Source organism: Ipomoea triloba, chromosome 12 (genome assembly GCF_003576645.1).
Source record: "Ipomoea triloba cultivar NCNSP0323 chromosome 12, ASM357664v1".
Taxonomy (NCBI): Eukaryota; Viridiplantae; Streptophyta; class Magnoliopsida; order Solanales; family Convolvulaceae; genus Ipomoea; species Ipomoea triloba.
Genome location: NC_044927.1, coordinates 19,624,298 through 19,644,478, shown reverse-complemented (window position 1 = coordinate 19,644,478; position 20,181 = coordinate 19,624,298). Strand labels below are relative to the sequence as shown.

At 32.8% G+C, this 20,181-nt stretch overlaps 1 non-coding gene across 1 annotated transcript; it reads left to right on the top strand.

The window, feature by feature from the left end:
• The first annotated feature begins 986 nt into the window (after positions 1 to 986).
• LOC116000561 lies at positions 987 to 1,089 on the top strand. The gene has a single exon (XR_004094136.1). It is a non-coding gene; the product is annotated as a U6 spliceosomal RNA (small nuclear RNA).
• The last annotated feature ends 19,092 nt before the right edge of the window (positions 1,090 to 20,181 follow it).

Genomic DNA, 20,181 nt, shown 5'->3' with positions numbered 1-20,181 from the left:
GGGTAGATTCCTTATGTCTTGAAAACTAGTCCGCGATGACCGAAAATCCTTCTTTTGCTCCTCATTTGTGAATAAACTAAGATTGATCAAATGTAACACACAAACGAGCCTTAAATGTATCAAAGTAAAGGAAATAAGCAACAAAACTCCTGAATCGTGGGGCAAATAAAGGTATAAAATCATATGTATCACCAGGGTCCAAAGTGCTGGTCCAATATACAGAATTTGACTTCATAAAGTACAGAATTCATATTCATAATGCACAAAATTCATGTTCATAATATACATAGACATAAACACGGTATAATGAACATGACTTCTGTACATTATGAACATAAATTCTGTGCATTATGGACATGAATTATGTGTATTATGAACATAAATTTTGTACATTATAAAGTCAAATTCTTATATTGGATCAAGTCTACAATGCACGTATGTAATTCAACCTCTTTTTTTTTTGTCCAAAATGCATAATATTTATGCAAATATTAAAACTTATAGAAGTAGGGTGGACCCGAGTCTATGTTCATAATTTCATAACTCTGTATTCATAATTTCATAACTCCATGTTCACAATTTCATAACTCCATGTTCACAGTTTTATAACTTCATGTTCACAATTTTATAATTTCTTATTCATAGTTTCATAACTCTATGTTCACAATTTCATAACTCTATGTTCAACAGTATCAAAACTCTATATTCAACAGTATAACACAATTTTTGAATCTATATAACAAAATTGTGAATATAGAGTTCAAAAGTTGTGAATATTAAGTAATTTAATTTTGTATATTGAGATCTAAAATTGTGAATATAGAGTTCTAAAATTGTAAACATAGAGTTCTAAATTTGTAAACATAGAATTCTAAATTTGTGAGTATAGACTCGGGTCCACCTTGCAAGGTGGACCCAGGTCCATAACATAATTTGCCGCTAACGTCCAGCAAGATGTTCCCTCTATGTGCATAATTGCGTAAAAACAATGTTCACATCATTTGGCGAAAAATGGAACGATACAGAGAAGATTAGCATGGCCCCTACGCAAGGATGACACGCACAAATCGAGAAATGGTCCAAATTTTTTTGCCAAAGACCTTGTGGTCTAGTGGCAAGGTGTCCCGGTTAATACTCCCACGTGGATGATGGGAGTAGGTTCGAGCCTCATTGGAGGCACCTGTGCTTCAGTAGGTTGAGAAAGTATAAAACTGCTTCGTTAAAATATTAAAAATTATAAACTACAAGTAACTTACATGGGAGCAAATGCCGTGTCATCATTGTCACTTGTTTGGACACCGGTCCTGCTTCGTCGGTTTGTAAAGTGATATCATACATTCCAATGTCATTAATTATCACGGTTTACATAGTGATATCATACATTCCAATGTCATTAATTATCAAACATGATTGAACCCTTGCTTCGTCGGTTTGTAAAGTGATATCATACATTCCAATGTCATTAATTATCAAACATGATTGAACCCTTCCCTTACAATGATGTCCCTATCAATTCGTCGGTTTGTAAAGTGATATCATACATTCCAATGTCATTAATTATCAAACATGATTGAACCCTTCCCTTACAATGATGTCCCTATCAAACATGATTGAACCCTTCCCTTACAATGATGTTGGTGGTGAATGAGAGCATCTCCATAATACTAATAATGATAAAAATAAAATAATAATAATAATAAATGGAGAAAAATTTTACTATTTACTTACTGTTTCATCCTCAAGTACGATGATCATATACCTTTTTTTTCAGGTTTGTTTTTCTTAATGACATGAACTGTACAACTCCAGCCCATAGTTTGTGTGTCAATATCAATTAATTTTACTGCATTTGTCATTACTAATATCCTTGTGTTATGGAAAATATGTTCATAAAGAATGTTATGAAATAATATAATGGGAACCACAACATAAATTCAAAAACTATATTCAAAAACCATTTTGTTTGTAATAGATAGAGTCTGGGGGATTCCGAGAATTGAACTCAGGACCTCTCACACCCGAAGCAAGAATCATACCACTAGACCAAATGCCCACATTAATATATTTTATAAATATAAGTCACCACTTTAAAATTATGAATTTTCATCTACGAATATTCCAAAAAAAATGTGGACATAAATTTAAGAATTTTTTTTTTTATAGCGAGAAACCTAGAACTTTTTGAGTGTTTACCTTTAACAAAAACAGTTTCACCATAATTGTTGAAAGTTTTTAAGCAATTATGGCTAAACTTTTAATTTTATTTTTTTTGTGCTGACCACTAATTAGACCTTACCCCAATAGTCTAAGCTAAGCGACCAAATTTTTTATGACTGAAAAAAGTGATTGGTACTATATATCAACCATTTTAACTAATGATCGGTAATACTAAGAAATGGTTTTGCAAATGTCAAAAGTGATTGAAAAGGGTCAATTTTTAACCACTTTTAGATAATAAAAAATTGTAAGGATTATTTCTAGCAATGAAGTAATTCAATATTCACATATTATAATTTTTTTTAATTGAGATAATTGCATAAATTTTGTTCTTTAAGAGGTGCATAATTTTGATCTTTGAAAGTGATGATTGGTTTTATCCATCCCTTGGATAAATTAACGGTTGAGATTTTTGAAAAATAAGAAAAAAAAATGGGCGGGGTTAGTTTTATAAATATTGTAAATTTGAAAGTTTTAATAATTATAAAATTGATCCTATATTTTATTACTAAAACCCTTAACCATTAATGAATCCTGATAGGTGACTGAGATCAGTCATCAATTTTTACAAGAGGGGTTGTTCTCATTTGAACTCTCTCTCTCTCTCTCTCTCTCACACACACACACACACACACACACACTATATATATATATATGTGTGTGTGTGTGTGTGTGTGTGTGTGTGTGTGTGTGTGTGATCGCGTTCAAGTGTGTACGGGACGCTGAGGAGAGAACTGCGGACAAATCGCAGCGCGCCTCGTGTCCAGAATGTAATTGCACCTAACGTTATAACTAGGTGCACCTTGGTGCACCCAGATGCATAAATGTTAACAAGATAAATTACTTGCACTTGTAAGTAAAAATAGGTGCACACGTGCAAGTAAAATGTATTACAAGTGCAAGTAAATTATACAATAAGCATCAATACTATGTGCATCTAATGTTATAACTAGGTGCACATAGGTTGCACCCAGGTGCATGAATGTTAACAAAGTAAATTACTTGCACAAGTGCAAGTAAAATGTATTGCAAATGCAAGTAAAATGTATTACAAGTGCAAGTGAATTGTACTCTGAGCATCAATACTAAGTGCACCTAATGTTATAACTAGGTGCACCTAATGTTATAATTAGATGCACCTAAGTTGCACCAGGTGCATGAATATTAACAAGGTAAATTACTTGCATTTGTAAGTAAAAATAGGTGCATGAATATTAACAAGGTAAATTACTTGCACTTGTAAGTGAAAATATGTGTACTTGTAAGTGAAACTAGGTGCACCAAAGTTCTAGTTATTTACAAAAATGTCATCGCGTTATTTTTTTAAAATTGCATCTGATTCGTTGATCTAAACACGTGGACGGCTGTGGAGCATTCTCATTTCTTACTTGGGCGGTAGTTCACATGGGAGTGCGCCCCTATATATATATACATATATGTATATATGTATATACATATATATATATATATGTGCATACATATATATATATGTGTATACATATATATATATGTGTATATACATATATATGTATACATATACATATATACATATATATATATATATACACGTACATATATATATATATATACACGTATATGTATATGTATACATATACATATATACATATATGTATACATATATGTGTATGTATATATATATATATATATATATATATATATATATATACACATATATATCCACATATATATATATATATATATATATACACATATATATAGATATATATGTATATTCTCAGTGGGGGCGAAACATAAAAGATGTAGTTTAAAAAATAATCACTTAAAAGGAATATAGTCATAAATATTGTTGGATGTACACGACAAATAAAACACAATAAAACTTTATAAAAATATTAATAACAATATATGAAACATAATTAATTTGATAAAGTAATTCAAATAGAAAACACATTATAAATTGAATCATTTAAAAGGAATATAGTCATAGTTATTGTTGGATATAGACAAAAAATTAAACACACTAAAACTTTATAAATATATTAATAACAATATATGAAACATAATTAATTTGATAAAATAATTCAAATAAAAAAATACATTATAAATTGCACATCTCATTATATATATATATATATATATATATATATATATATATATATATATATATATAGAGAGAGAGAGAGAGAGAGAGAGGGGCTCATGTGCATTATGTTCTTTAGGTGAGAAATAGGATGAAATTATGGTTATAGATCTAATTCTATCCAATGTATGAAATTGCCTTCCAGATTTCAATACACGCGCATCATTAAGGGTAGTAATGTAATTACATCATATTATTTTTCATAGTTACTTGTAGTGTATAATTTTCACTCGTGTAGTGCAAATATTTGTGCCTAATAGTGTAACTATTTTAACATAACAGTTCAAATAGTTCATGCTTAGAGTTAAAGGTATTAAGCATGGTTTAGGTTATTTATATGCTTAAAGTGCACATTTTCTTGCCATAAAAAGCACATTGTGTTTAAAAGTTCACATTCTTGAGTCTATTTCAAATGAAATTACATAGAACTCACAATTTTCTTGATAATAACATGTAGTGCAAGAATTTTACTCTTATAGTGCAAATATTTAAACCTAACAGTGCAACTATTCTAACCTAACAATTCACATAGTTCATCCTTAGAGTTAAAGGTATTAAGCATGATTTACGTTAATTTTTATGCTTATAGTGATCATTTTCTTGCCATACAGAGCACATTTTTGTGCCTGAAAGTGCACTTTCTTTTGCCTATATGAAGTGAAGTTACATAGAATTCACATTTTTTTGTTTAATAACATGTAATGCAAGATTTTTACTCATATAGTGCAAATATTTAAACCTAATAGTGCAACTATTCTAAACTAACAGTTCACATAGTTTATTCTTAGAGTTGAAGGTATTAAATATGGTTTAGGTTATTTTTATGCTTATAGTGCAAATTTTCTTACCATACAGAGCACATTTCTGTGCCTACCAGTGCACTTTCTTATGGTTATACCAAATGGAATTGCATAGACATTGCGGTGCATAATTTTCAACCATATAGTGCAAGTTTTTGTGCCTAGTAGTGCACATTTTCTTAATTAATAATGCAAGTTGTTCAGTCATAGAGTTAGGCTATTATCCATCTTATCGCTTAGGATGCTCTGTAGTGCATGTTTTTGTGCTATACAGAGCATAAATTTGTCACTAACAGTGCACATTCTTGTGGCTAATCAACTAAAAATGCACAAATCACACTATTTTTTCATAAATACTTGCAGTGCATAATTTTCAACCGTATAGTGCAAATATTTGTGCCTAGTAGTGCACATTTTCTCAACTAACAGTGCATGTTGTTCAGTCGTACAGTTCAGGCTATCATCCATCTTTTAGGTTAGTTTTATGCTCGTATACTAATAATCTCATGTTTTGTTGGATGAAGAAACCAACCAGAAGTACAACATTCCTATGCTGTGCACAACTCAATACTCGCAATTCCCTACAAAAATCAGTATCAACTTGAGAACTTAGAAACTTGAGTTGTTTTACAGCAACCACCAATCCATCCCTCAGAATCCCGATCGTTAATCATACCGCGATCGTTCGTCGACTTCAATTTGTGTTTTTCGTCGTCGTCATTCTCGTCACCTTCGCCTGAAAGATGATCACACAATTCCTCGCTTTCGCCTGAAATTTACTCTGTGAATTCGTCGCCTTCTTCTTCACCTTATCGTCGAAGCGTACGTTGATCAAGAGAAACACACAGAAAACTCTGTTGTATTGCGTTTAGTGGAGAAGCTGGAAAGTTAGTAGACAGGATAAATGACTAATATAACCTCCAATGTTAATAACATAACAATTTGATTAATGCATATGTTTTAAATTGGATGGCTTAGATCATCTATTAAAATTAAATCTAATGGCCTAGATTTCATCCTATTTCTCACCTAATAAAGATATAATTTCACATGATCATATATATATATATATATATATATATATATATATATATNTATATATATATATATATATATATATATATATATATATATATATATATATATATATATATATATATATATATAAGGGGAATGAAAAAAGCTTTGAAGAAATGAATATATACAAAGCTTTAGAAGGGAATGGGAAGAGCGTTGAAGAAAGCTCCAAATATAATCACGCTCGAACCCTGGCCCTTTCTTAGGTAAAGGCATGCACCAACCATCTCAGCTAACTAACCAATTGTTTATTTATATCTGTTTTTATATACTTATATCGAAAAATATACTAGGCGCACACACACACACACACATATATATATACACCAAGGCTATATAGGGGGTGGGGGTGGGGTGGGTGGGGGCAGCTGCCCCCATGTTGGATCCGCCTCTGTATATATATATTGGTTAATATGAGAATAACCCTCAAGCATGAACGTGATGCCTAATCTTGTGCGTTCATTTTTTTAATTTGGATTGTCTAGATTTGATTTCTTAAGATTACATGGGTTGATTTTTCTATTTATTATTATTATTATTTTTAATTAGGGATAGTAGTCTTTTTTTTTTTTTTTTTTTGTAACTGTTGTAGACGTGGCCAGATTTGTTTCCTATTTTCTTGGAGCCGCAATTTCGCATTCATATGAGAACACCCTCCCACATAAAAACTATGAACAAATCTAGATTCCCCATTTACAAGGTGTTTGGTTGGAGGGAATTACAATTCCATTCCACTTAATTCTCACCTAATTTCGAATGCAACTAAATTCCTTCGTTTGGTCCTCCGTTTATTTTTTCGTTAAACATCCGTTAAATCATGACCAAATTGGTAATTTTGCAATAGTCAAGCTAAGGGACCATTTCAGTGAAAATTAATTACCAATTTGGTCCGTTGACTATAGCAAAATTACCAATTTGGTCTCGATTTATCGGAAAAATAAACGGAGGATCAAATTGGTTAAATTTTTCAAAGTCGAGGGACTTAATTGGTCACGAAAAATTGTTGAGAACCAAATTGATAATATTGCAATAGTCGAGGGACCATTTTGGTAATAAACTCTTATTTAATCCTTTGTATTTAAGAGGGGTGCTTTGGTAAATTTGTGTGCATTTTAAATCTTGTTATCATTATATAATCTTGGATTCTTTCGCTACTGCATCTTCTTCTTCTTGTTTCGTTTTTAGTGTCTGCTTGGGAGCTTCGTCGGCCATGGATGCAGATACAATTTTTTTTTTTTTTTGCGCATCATGTGAGCATATTTTTGTATGGTGTTGGGGTGTATATATGTGTGTGAGAACAAAATTTGATATCTCTTACTCGAGTCTCATCATAACCCAAAAAAAAACAAAGAAAAAGAAAAAAAAACACACCCACACAAACAAAAGTCCAATTTTGGTAGTGCTCATTTTGTTTGTTTGTTTGTTTGTATTTTTTTTTCAAATACTCAATATTGTTAAAATGTTATTATTATTATTATTTTTTTTTTTTGTAAAATGTACCTAGAGATGACAATATGTGTTAGACTGTTAGGTTCACTTAAGCTAATATGGGACAACCCACATAGGTTTACTCAGGTGCATCCCACGTGCTACCATGTCTGAGTCGGCACAACACAATCTTATATTGTGGGGAGCTAGCCCATGCCGCATTACTTTTATTTCTTTTTTAATCTTTTTTTATTATCGCTTTTTATTTAAACTTGTAATATAAGAATGTATTAATTTGAATTTTTTTTAAATATTAGGTGATTCCAGTTTCGTCGGACTAATCCTAAGTCCATAGGACCTCGTCCCTAGAGTCTTTGCGAAAGTAAATTGTGAGTTGTGCAACAAACTCACCGGCCAAATTTGAATTTCTTTTAATTTACACACAAAATAAATCCCAACACCTTTTTATAAAGAGTCACATAGCAACAATAATATTTATGTATTAGTTCAAATTTATTCGTTGTAACCAGCAATTCCAAGTTTGTGAATTGTTTACTTTTAGTTTAAAATTGTAACCTTGTAGTTTATAAAGTATAAATTTTTAACTTTATATAAATGTATAAATAATATATAGTTAACAATTATATAAATATGCAATAAATTTAAATTTGTATAGTTTTAATTAAAAGTTGAAAAAGTATAAATTATAATTTATACACTTAAAGTATTTTAATGTATTAGAGTGGGTCAACCAACATTTTAAAAAATTAACATGGGCTAAGTTGAAATGGACCACGTTTTAATGTGGGCTGGCACAATTCACATTAGTGTCACATCATGTAATGGTGGCATGACACAACCTACTTGCCATCACTAGATGTACAAAAACGTGAGGATATTCCTCTTTCTCTCTCTCTATATATATAGATATAGATATAGATATAATATAATCAATCAGATAAAATTGATGAATTATCGTTCTCCAACTTTCATTATTGCTTGTCTTTTTCTTTACTTTTTGGCCTAATAAAACACACATTCAAACTTTTTATCAACTTTACAAATTATTTTAAATCAATCATTAATCGTTAATCAATCTTCCATGGGTCGAGATGAACTCCACATGCTGAGATGGTAACTTTAGGTAGGAGCAGATCTTCCTCTCTACAACAACATATTTTATTGCTAATAATGCAGTAACATCATTTGACATTTTGTTAAGTCAACTTTATGGTCTGCATGTCAAGCCAACTACTCTATTGAGTATACTTTATATCTTCAACAATTAATGGATACGTTTTAGAGCACATCATCCAATCACAAAACTCATTAAAAACTAAGGTGTGTTTGGTTCGCACATGGAAATCAGAATCAGAATGGGAATCAAATACTTAGTAATGGTAATGAGTTTTGGTGAAAGTATTTTGCAGGTTTGATATAGTAGGGTGGAATTAGAATTATTATCAATAGGAGTGGGCGTTTCGGGCTTCGATTCGATTTTTTCAGTTTCAGTTTAAAAAAAATTAAACCATTCGGTTTAACATTAGAGTTCGGTTTGGTTTGAAATGATTTGATTTCGGTTTGAATTTAATTCAGTTCGGTTTAAGATCCTCAAATTTCAAACATTTCCTAATTTTCCAAACATACTACCAAACAATACATAATCACATAATCCATATCCAAAATCTAAACATTATATAACAAAATAGCAATTCAAAGTTCAAACATACTACTTAGTACCAATTGTGAGGTAAAGAACAATTGCGGCAAATAACAAAATTGCAAAGTAGAGAACAAGCCGCTATAAAGAAATCAAATAAAAAATTTAAGAGAGGTACCAATGAGAATAGGAACTGAACGACGGAACATGCATCAACAGACTTAGATTTACTTCTTCTCTTTTTTGAATACTACTTAGATTTACTTCTTTATTATTATTGTTGTTGTTGTTGTTATTATTATTATTATTATTGTTGTTACTATTATTATTATTATTATTATTATTATTATTATTATTATTATTATTATTATTATTATTATTATTAAAACCAAACGGTATTCGGTTCGGTTTGGTTTTTAACTGAACCGTTCAGTTTTTCGATATATTACTAGTTCGGTACAGTTCGGATAAACTGAACCGAATTGCCCACCCCTAATTACCAATATTGATGTTTGGTTGTGTATGACCTTATAATGTGAATAAATATTTTAAAATTACAAAAACAAAAAAGTAAGGCAATTGATCATAAGATAATGACATACAAAGTATCAATATGAACTAAAAAAAAAATCAAAACAAAAATCTAAAAGTACTAATCCAAACTTAAAAATAATGGTGCATTTGGTTCGCACATGGGAATCGGAATCAGAATGGGAATCAAATATTTCGTAATGGTAACGAGTTTTGGTGGAAGTATTTTGCATGTTTGGTAGTAGAGTGGAATTGGAATGATTACCAATATTGTTGTATGATTATGTATGATCCTATAATGGGAATAAAGGTTTTAAAAACACAAGAACAAAAAATCAAGACAATTTATTATAATATAAAGACATCCAAAACACCAATATCAAAAAAAAAAATATTTAAAGTGGAATTGGAATGATTACCAATATTGTTGTATGATTATGTATGATCCTATAATGGGAATAAAGGTTTTAAAAACACAAGAACAAAAAAATCAAGACAATTTATTATAATATAAAGACATCCAAAACACCAATATCAATAAAAAAAATAATTTAAAAGCACTAATCCAAATTTAAAAATCAAATTACCAATTAGGAAACACACAACGAGTCAACAGTTCCCTCCACTGAGGCTTGAACCCACTCCCATCATCCATGTGAGAGTGTTAATCGGGACACCGGATGCCACTTGACCAAACAATAACAATGACATTGATTATCATTCCTCATAGCTAAACCCATGAACCAAGCACACCCTAAGATTACCAATCAGATGGAATGATACTCATTTTTAATTAACGAATGCGATTTTTAATTGAACGAGTATTCAAATCCCATAATTGTGTTTTAAAACGTTGTCAACCAAATACTAAATATGATTTTTATTATCATTCCTAGTGTGTAAACTCATGAACCAAACACATCATAATATCCAATCAAATTTAATACTTTAGTTTGAAAACACGAAAAATACTTTTTGAAAAATGATTTTTAAAAAATGATTCACTTTCTAGAAGAAAAAAAAATTATTTCTTGGTATTTTTTTGAAAGTAAAACTTTTTTTGTTATAAATAAAAAATTTGTATTTCTTTTTCTAGACTTCGACTTAGATTATATGGCTTCGATTGAGACTTCGGCTGAGATTATATTCATATATACAGCGTATAGGACATGAGAAATATGAGTAATAATACACTAAACAGGTGAATAGACAATTTTACCCCTTCATTTGACCTCAACTTAACCAACATTTGATGAAAGAACCAACATTGGAAAGAATTTGAGAGTCAAGGGACCTAAATTGTCCAAATTAAAAGTCGAGGACTAATTTTGGAAAATCAACATAGTCGGAGGACCATTGCTGGAATTAACTCTCTCTCTCTCTCTCTCTATATATATATATATATATAAGACAATTTTTTTCTTACATTAACAACTGAAATTTTTTTTGATTGTTTGATTGTTGCATTTTGTGTATGATGAGATGAACCAGCTGGAGTAAGGTGCAACGAATCAGTTTGTGCTTGCATATTTGCATTTTGTGATGGTTCATGATGAACCAGCTGGAGTAAGGTGCAACGAATCAGCTTGTGCCTGCATATTTGCATTTTGTGAAGGTTCATATGAACCAGTTTGGCATGGAACTTGAGTAGGGTGAGATGCCTTAGGCCTTGTCTGTTTACTTGCATCATTCTTCATTTTTTTTTTGTTCTCTAAACACAAAATAATACAAGTTATAATACCAATGAACACTTTTTATCATCAAATAAAATTTTCAAACTCCCACCAGTGGACTCCAGTTCTCCATAATATATACTTTTAATCTCATCTAACTTATACCCTAAATTCACTACCATTTCTAGCAAAGTCCAATAACAGATTGTATCCACATCAACATCTTCAAATACATTCATTTTTCCATTTAAATATTCTACCGTTTGAACCAATATTCCTCCATGATGAAAACAAATACTATTTTTTTTTCAAAGTTTCAGTTCCTGAAATATTATAAACTCTNTAAAAATAAATTTCAAATTTATGTTCAATGATATTAGATTTTATGATTTTCATATTTATATCATATTATGAATTTTCAATACAAATTTAAAAAATTAAAATTATAAACTTCCATAGATTATGAGAACAATCATGAAGTGATGTAAAAATGTAATTTGAAGTTAAAGAGTTAAAGTTATGGCATACCTTGTATTGTTTCTTCAATTGCATCATTCTTTCTTCTTCTTCTTAAATCCATAATTTTTAGGGTTGAGTTTCTGTGTAATTTCGTACCAGAGAAACAAAAAAGAGGATGCTAAGTCTTACCTTTTGTGATCTGATTCTGTGAATCCATTTTCCTTTTTGAAACTTTAGTACTTTAAAAGAAAAGTATTACTATAAATATTAAACAAATATAACAAGTGGAATGTGTGGTGTAGTGGTAGAGTGTCCTTTGTATAGATAAGATAAGAGGTCTTAGGTTCAAAACCTTGCTTCACTACAGTACAAGGACCTCAGAGGTACTTTGACCCCTCAAACACCCTCCGAACAAACCACTATATAAGTGAGAACTTCCCTTATCTCCTTTGTGTCTCTTCCACCCCCAAGGATCTTTTCATTTTTAGCATAGGGTTGATACCATATCTCCTCACTCCCATTTTCAATTTCAAATGTAGCAAAGTCTCCCCACTCAACGTACTTAACTATGTCAAAAGTGAAATTCCCTTCATTTTCTACCATCTCCTCTTCATACTCACTTATCTCATCCTCCCACTCAATTATAATCAAAGACTCACCCTGATCCTCACATGAGTAAAATGAAACATCATCCCCCTCACTCATCAACTCATTTTCACCCAAGTCAAAGGATTCATCTTCCAAAAAGTTGAAACAAACATATTCATTATCAAACAAAAGAGAATCCTTACAATCATCAATCAATATATCACAAGTTTCTACGGAATCATCCTCCCGAAAATTAAAGCAAGCATAATCACAAGTATTAGAAAAATCATCACAAAGGAAGTCCTCCTCACTAGGGATGTCAACGGGGCGGGGGGCATACCCCCCATCCCCGCCCTCGACTTTCCCCCCAATCCCCATCCCCGTCCCTATCCCCACCGGGGATGGAAAAAATCTCCCCATCCCCATCTCCACGGGGATTATCGGGGAACGGGGAATCCCCAATGCTTTTTTAAATTATAAAGATTAAAAATTTTATATCCATCCCAATTTAAATACTACTAAATATTTTACTACTAAATGAAAGAATGCTAGCAAGGCAGTGTGTGTGTGTTGTGTAGCTTACTAGCTTAATTAAATATTTAAATGAATTATATATATATATATATTCGGGGACGGGGCGGGGCGGGGGGGAGTACTCCCCATCCCCATCCCCGTCCCCGTTCCCCTATTTTATCACCATCCCCGTCCCCGTCGGGGTGGGGAGTCGGGTTCTCTGTCGGGTACAGGTACAATTGACATCCCTACTCCTCACGAGAAACACAATCATGATTATCGAATGAATCAACACTCCCACACTTATTAATAGAATCATTATTAACAAAGCCTATGGAATCATCCCCCCAGAAATAAAAACAAGTAGTATCACAATCATATAGATCGTTTCTTCGTTTTTCTCATTCTTTTGGGCTGGGGTCCTGTTATATCCTACGGGAATGACTTAAAACACAATTTAAAGTCGAGTTTGTTGATTTGATCACATCAGGGTCTTTTATGCACGAAATGATTATAAATGGTTGTCAAAACTGTTTAATGTCTCAAAATTGACCCTATATTCGACTATTCTTGGCGTTTATCAACACACGAGCACTCAGACAGCTCCATTTGAACATCCTTCTTCTCAATCACACTCTATTTGCTCTTCACATGAGCATTGGACACCTCGCTCGTAACCAGAGCAGATCGCTCGATGAACACCAAACAGAGAATAAGCGAGAAATGAGTTCGAATTTTGCGAGAAAGCTTCGATCGCAGATACTTCTTCACGACAAAGTTAGGCGGCGGCAGCGACGGATCTATCTCAGTCACCGCGCCTCAAAATCGCTTCCGCATCATTGATTCCTTGATCTTCTTAGCTTCTTCGATGTTCGCAGTTGCAACCTCGATCTCAGATCGAAGCTCTCCAATTCGGTTCTTCAGATCTGAGATTCTTCGCTCTCCTTGCGATTTTTTCAGAAGCAAAGTCACGAATCGGAGTTAGCAACTACTTCTTCTTCCCCGTTCGCCGCTGCGGCGACGATACAGCTACAACGAGCTCTACGCTCAAACTTTCACCGGATCTGCTCCAGGAGTCACGATCAAAGACCGTAAACATAACATCAACGAGCACTCTGCTCCAATTAAAAACTGTAAAAAAAAAAAAAGAGTGATGAGCACTCTGCTCCATGAACTAACGAGAACTCTGCTCCATGAACTAACGAGCACTCTGCTCCGATTAAAACTGCAAAACAAAAATTAATGAGCGCTTTGCTCAAAATCTTCACGGATCTGCTCCGTGTAACGCTTGATTGGCTAGACTTGAAGAGCTCTACGCTCGGATTGAACATTTTCGGCGGATTTACTCCTCTGCGGATCTGTTGTCGGAGATGAGCACGCAGCTTAGCGTTCTCCAAGCGTGGACTCGCCAGTGCCGGAAGCTGCGGCGGCATAGCTCCCTCACCGACGAGCTCTGATACCATATCGAAATATACACAGCAGTAAGCAGAGAAGAATGAAATGAAAGTATGTAGTATTGTTGTAGTGAAGATTACAGAATGAAGAATTGAGAATGTTGGTCTTTGTGTACATGGCTATATATAAAGAAGGGAAAGTATAGAATGATGAAAGGACTCTAATGCCCTTCTCCATCATCTTCTTTACGCATGTATCATCCAACAAACTTGTCCATTTCACACCATCAGAGGGAGTGAAAAAGAGAATTTAGCATGCGATAGGAATTTGAAAAATGTCTTCCAAATAAAAATCTCCAAAGACATTTTCTACCAAAATGAGTCATTTTTCTTTTAACAAAAATGAGTATTTTCAGTTAACTTCATTTATCGTTGAGAGCCAAACACTGAAAAATCTAAAAAATAACTTCTAGAATTCATTTTATGAGTTTTTAAATGGACCTTTAGTTTTATAAAAGGTTGAGTTTATTAATAAACTACACTGTTAAAAAATCGAGAAATTTTGACCATCTAAAAAAAATATTATAAATTTAATAATTTTTAAATAATTTTTAACCATCATCTAAGCTGGTTAAGAAGTTGCCGAAAATTCAAATGACTTTGCCAAATGAAATAAATTATTTAGAAGAACTTTTGTAAATCCCGAAAGTGATCAAAAAGTTTGTTTTCAACCAAATAACCTAGCTTTTTGACTACTTTCGGGTTGTCAAAATTTTCATAATTCCAATAGTGCTAGTTTTCTTTTTAGTACTATTCCAATAGTGCTAGTTAAACATCAAACATTACATGTTTGAATTGCCTAATGAGTAAAAAAACAAATAAATGACAATAAAAATAATTAAATACATATTACATGAAAATTTTACAATGCCCAATGGTATCATAGGACCAACCATAGAAGCCATTGTTTTGTCCTATCAATGTCAAGATATCTATCTTACTTCTTCCGTCCTATTTTATGTGTCTGGTTCAATTAAGAGACTTAACTGAAATTATTTTAAATTCAATTTTTTATAACATTAAGTTTAGTATTAATTTATAAAATTTATATATTTAGAAACTACATTAAAAGTAAAATATAACAATTTAAATTTAAAATAATTAAAAACTAATAAAAAATAAGCAAAGAGTCGAGAGAGTATATGACATGGCATGAAACAACCTTTGGCTGGATGGTACAACAACTAAGGGTGTGTTTGGTTCACACATGTGAATCGAAATCGGAATGTGTATCAAATACTTGGTAATGGTAATGGGTTTTGGTGAAAGTATTTTGCATGCATGTTTGGTAGTAGGGTGGAATGAGTGATTATTAATAGTTGGGGAAGAAAGGAGGAAGGGGAATTAAACCCTTATTTCATTAGGATATGGGTTTTTCAATTAATGGGGTATTCCAAACCCATAGTAGTATATAAAAACCTATCAACCAAACAATAACAATCACTTTGATACCCATACCTTATGCCTAAACCCACCAACCAAACACACCATAAGTTTATATGGTTGTAGTGTATTCACAATATTGTAAAATTTCCTTATATTATAAACAACCTAAGAATAAATGTAAAATATGTGAATATATAGGAAAATAAGCACAATATATAAGTTACTTATTATATTTAGGGAAAATTGTAATTTATGCCCCTCCATAATATGTCAATTATCAATGTCATTCCTGAATTATTAGTGGTATAAATGTTGCCCCTCAATTTTAAAAAACGGCACATATATTTCCCCTCATGTACCGACAGGTGGGCAATATTTACACCACGGGAGGGGCAATACGTGTAACGTTTTTGAAAATTGTGGTACAACATTTACACTACTAATAATTCAGGAGTGATATTGATAATTGACATATTATGGAGGGGCATAAATTACAAATTTCCCTTATATTTAACAATCTTAACAATGTAAAGCGGAAGCGAAAAAGGAAGGGTAAATTATTTTTTTAAACAACATTATTGTAAATATACAAAACGTAAGCACAATATAATGTATAAATTAACGATGTATAAAGCACTTTATATATATATAGGGGCCATTCTCAAAAAAAAAAAAAAAAAAAAAATTAATTAATATATATATATATATATATAGGGGCCAAGTTCAAGTGAGAGCATACCCCTATATATTAATCTCATTCATCTATCTATATTGATCACTAGTTAAAAATTAAAGAAATATGAGAAAAATACAAGATGACATTCTCGTAATTACAATGAAATATTTGGAAACGCTTAATAGTATATTCACGGATAACTAATAGTGCACTATTATAGATCATACGTGCATTGTCAACTTTCTGCGGATACATTATCAAATGTACGTTTTCAAATGCATTTTTTTTTTGAAGAATCAAATTCATTATTGTCACCACATTTTTTTTTAATTTCTAACCCTTGATCAACCAAGATAGATAGATAAGATTAATCCACACTTTTAAAAAATGCGGAATAGTATATGCGAGCCGTATTAAGGGAAAAAAACACAAAGACGTCGTTATTATTTCAAATTTTGAACTGCATTAAGTAAAGTTTGAGAGTGTATTCGACATATGTGACAATGCATTCATAATCTGTAAAAGTGCATTCAAATCAGATGCATCATAATTTATTAGCGAATACACTATGAAATTTTACTCAGTAGATATGTTTAAAATTTGTAATAATTACAAAAGTTATCCAAAATCGATGGAAGAGGTGAATTTTGAAAAACATTACATGAACTTCGACTTCTTACTCCGAATTTTTACTTCCTCTCACAAATCATTGATGTAGACACTTTTTTTTGGACCCACATGATGAAAATATTATATCCTTAGTTGTCACATCATGGAGTAAAAGTGAGAAAGTAAAATTTGAGAGTACATAAGGTTGTTGGGCGCCGCTGGGTTGGCCTGAGTTCAGCCCTTACTCGATTCAAGACGTGGCGATGTGGCTTACCATGGAGGGATGTGGTTAAATGGTTAATATCCACGTACTTATCACCAATTGGTTTTAAGTAAGATATGACAACCAGATAGGCAAAGAACTGTGTGATTAAGTGTGCTTGACTTATAGCAGCCACAGGTCACATGTAGTAAAATTCATGAATTTTTTACAAAGAAACATAACATTACTATATGATAGGGATTATTCCCCGCTCTTAGTATCCATACGATGGACGGTCGCTACTCCATGGACCGGGTCGACCACGACCCGACCATGACCGGCCAAGATGCATGTTTGTCTCCCGACCATGCTTAGCTATCCTGAACTGAATGGTGATCCTGTTTCGAGGCTCCCAATGCCTTACCAATATCTAATGTACCCAATGGACCCGGCTTTCTAATGGTGGAAAAATTCTCCTAAATTTTATGCTCTGACTTACCCTTTCTAGCCCATGCCGCCGATTTTCTCTTAGCAAACGCATATATCGGCCCAGCTAGAGGCTACGACTGTCAAAGTGGTTGCGACGGGAGGACATGAACTTCGTCGGGCGCAGTCGAAAAGGAGGGCACAGTCTGTCAATCAGCAAGTCCCTAAACAATCCCGCCGACCTGCCCTATCCAGATTGGGTGCAACTGAAAGGCAAGACGCAGCGGACCGGGAGGCCAAACCCAGGGGCCAGAACAAGTGCATTTGATCATATAACACCGCCTATCCGACAAAGATAGGGACCATTAGAGGGTGGTCGTATGTCCGTCGACCTGCCAGTGGCCAGTTACCAAGGAGACTCTAGCAAGGTTAGCTCGTCCCATTCTCGAAGACGGAGAGAACCCCGCGATGATGCTTGATAAGTGCATAATTATTCATATTTTTACCCTATATTTTAGCATTATTTTGCTTATGAAGTGTCACAATGGTGTTCAAAATGATCCTTATTTTGCTCATTTGATCAATTAGGCACAATTCATTATCTTTGAGTATAAATGAAGGATTTTGGATGCATTTGGAGTCAAGGGGAGCCAAGGAGAAGCTATGGAGATGGATGTAACACTTCCAAGGGAACCTAAGAGTGGTATTCTCAATGGTTTTGATCATATGGACAAACCAAAGCAAAAGTGGAGCAAGTGTCAAAAAGCTAAAATTCTCACATAGATTGGCCATTATTTGGTATTTGGACGATATATCGGCCTATAAATTTTCAAATGAAGTGATTCTTATGCCATTGGAAAGAAGATTCAAAGGGATACAACACTTATGAAGACATTAAAGCCTAAAAAGAAGACAAAGAGGTCAAAATCGTCATTGAAGTTGAAGTTCCAAACTTACATATTTCGCCAAAAACTGCCACTATTTGGTATTTTGACCATATCTCAGCCTAGGAATGTCCAAATGAGATGATTTATACTCCATTGGTAAAAAAAAAAAAAATGCGAAGAGCTACAACTTTCTTGAAGTCCATAAATCCAAAATCTAAAGTTTTGAAAGTCAACAAACACAGCCAAGTGCACGGCCGTGCCTGAGGCCGTGTCTTTTTGGTGCAATTTTCAGTAGAGATAGCCCAAAATGCCATTTTTTGGACATGATCGTGTCCCTAGCCGTGTCAGCCACCCCTGTTCATATTTTTTAGCATTTTCAACACGATTTTAACCCATGGTTGAACCCTAGACACTCTCATTCACTTTCTTTCATACATTTAGGTTAGATTAGGCTTAGATTTATGTTCTTTAACACTTTTGAAGCTTGCATGTAATCTTGGATTTAAAGTTTGGATTCCAACATTTCAAGATTGTTCTTCGATTTTCAATACATAAGTTATCTTTCCCTTATCTCTTTCTTTTGCAAGATTTATGTTTATTACTTGTGTTTTTGTGTTCTTTATGCTATTTAATCATGAGTAGTTAGTTTTTGGACTTGAGCTAGGGTTGTATTATCTATCTTTATGCTTAATTTGTGATTATTACAAAAAGGGGAAGAACTCTAACTTAGGATTCATGTGTCTGTGATGGTTTTGTGTTATATCTTGCTAGCTTATGATTGATGTACACATTCATTGGCATGTATTTGGAGGATTCCTTGCCTCAATGAGAGTTGTGTGATGATTTTAAGCCACCCCTTGCATAAACCCAATTTGCTTCTATGAAAATAGGGAAAATTGAGGATTTAAGATGCTAATTGTGCTTGATGAACTTGGAGTTGATTCACCATGAAAGTGGGGCAATTTCTTGTTCTAATCCTTGTTAATTTGCTCACGTGATTGACTTATTGACTAGGATTCCTAGCTATGTGCATTCCCGCTTGATTCATTGGTTATTTGTTCTCTTGTATCCCATATGTTGTTAAAGCATCTAGATGATAATGCCCCTAGCTTGCGTATCATTTCTTTATTTTGTATTTATCTCTTGTCCATATATGTTTGTTCTACCTTGTTGTCATTTACTTAGCTTTTTGTTGATCTCTTTATGCTAGTGCCTAGTTTTGTGATTGCATATTGCGCGCCATAACCCCCAATCACCTGAGGACGATATTTCATACCCGTACATTCACCATCACTCAAATTTGGTACACCAAAAAATTGACGCCGCTGCCGGGGATTGGCAATTTGGTGGTTCTGTGTGATTACTTGTTTTACTAGCATTAGAGTTTAGGCCAGGAATCTTAGGAAATAAATTTTTTTTCTTTCTTTTTGTTTGTTTTTATTGTTCAAAGAGCTAATTGTCTTACCTTGATTG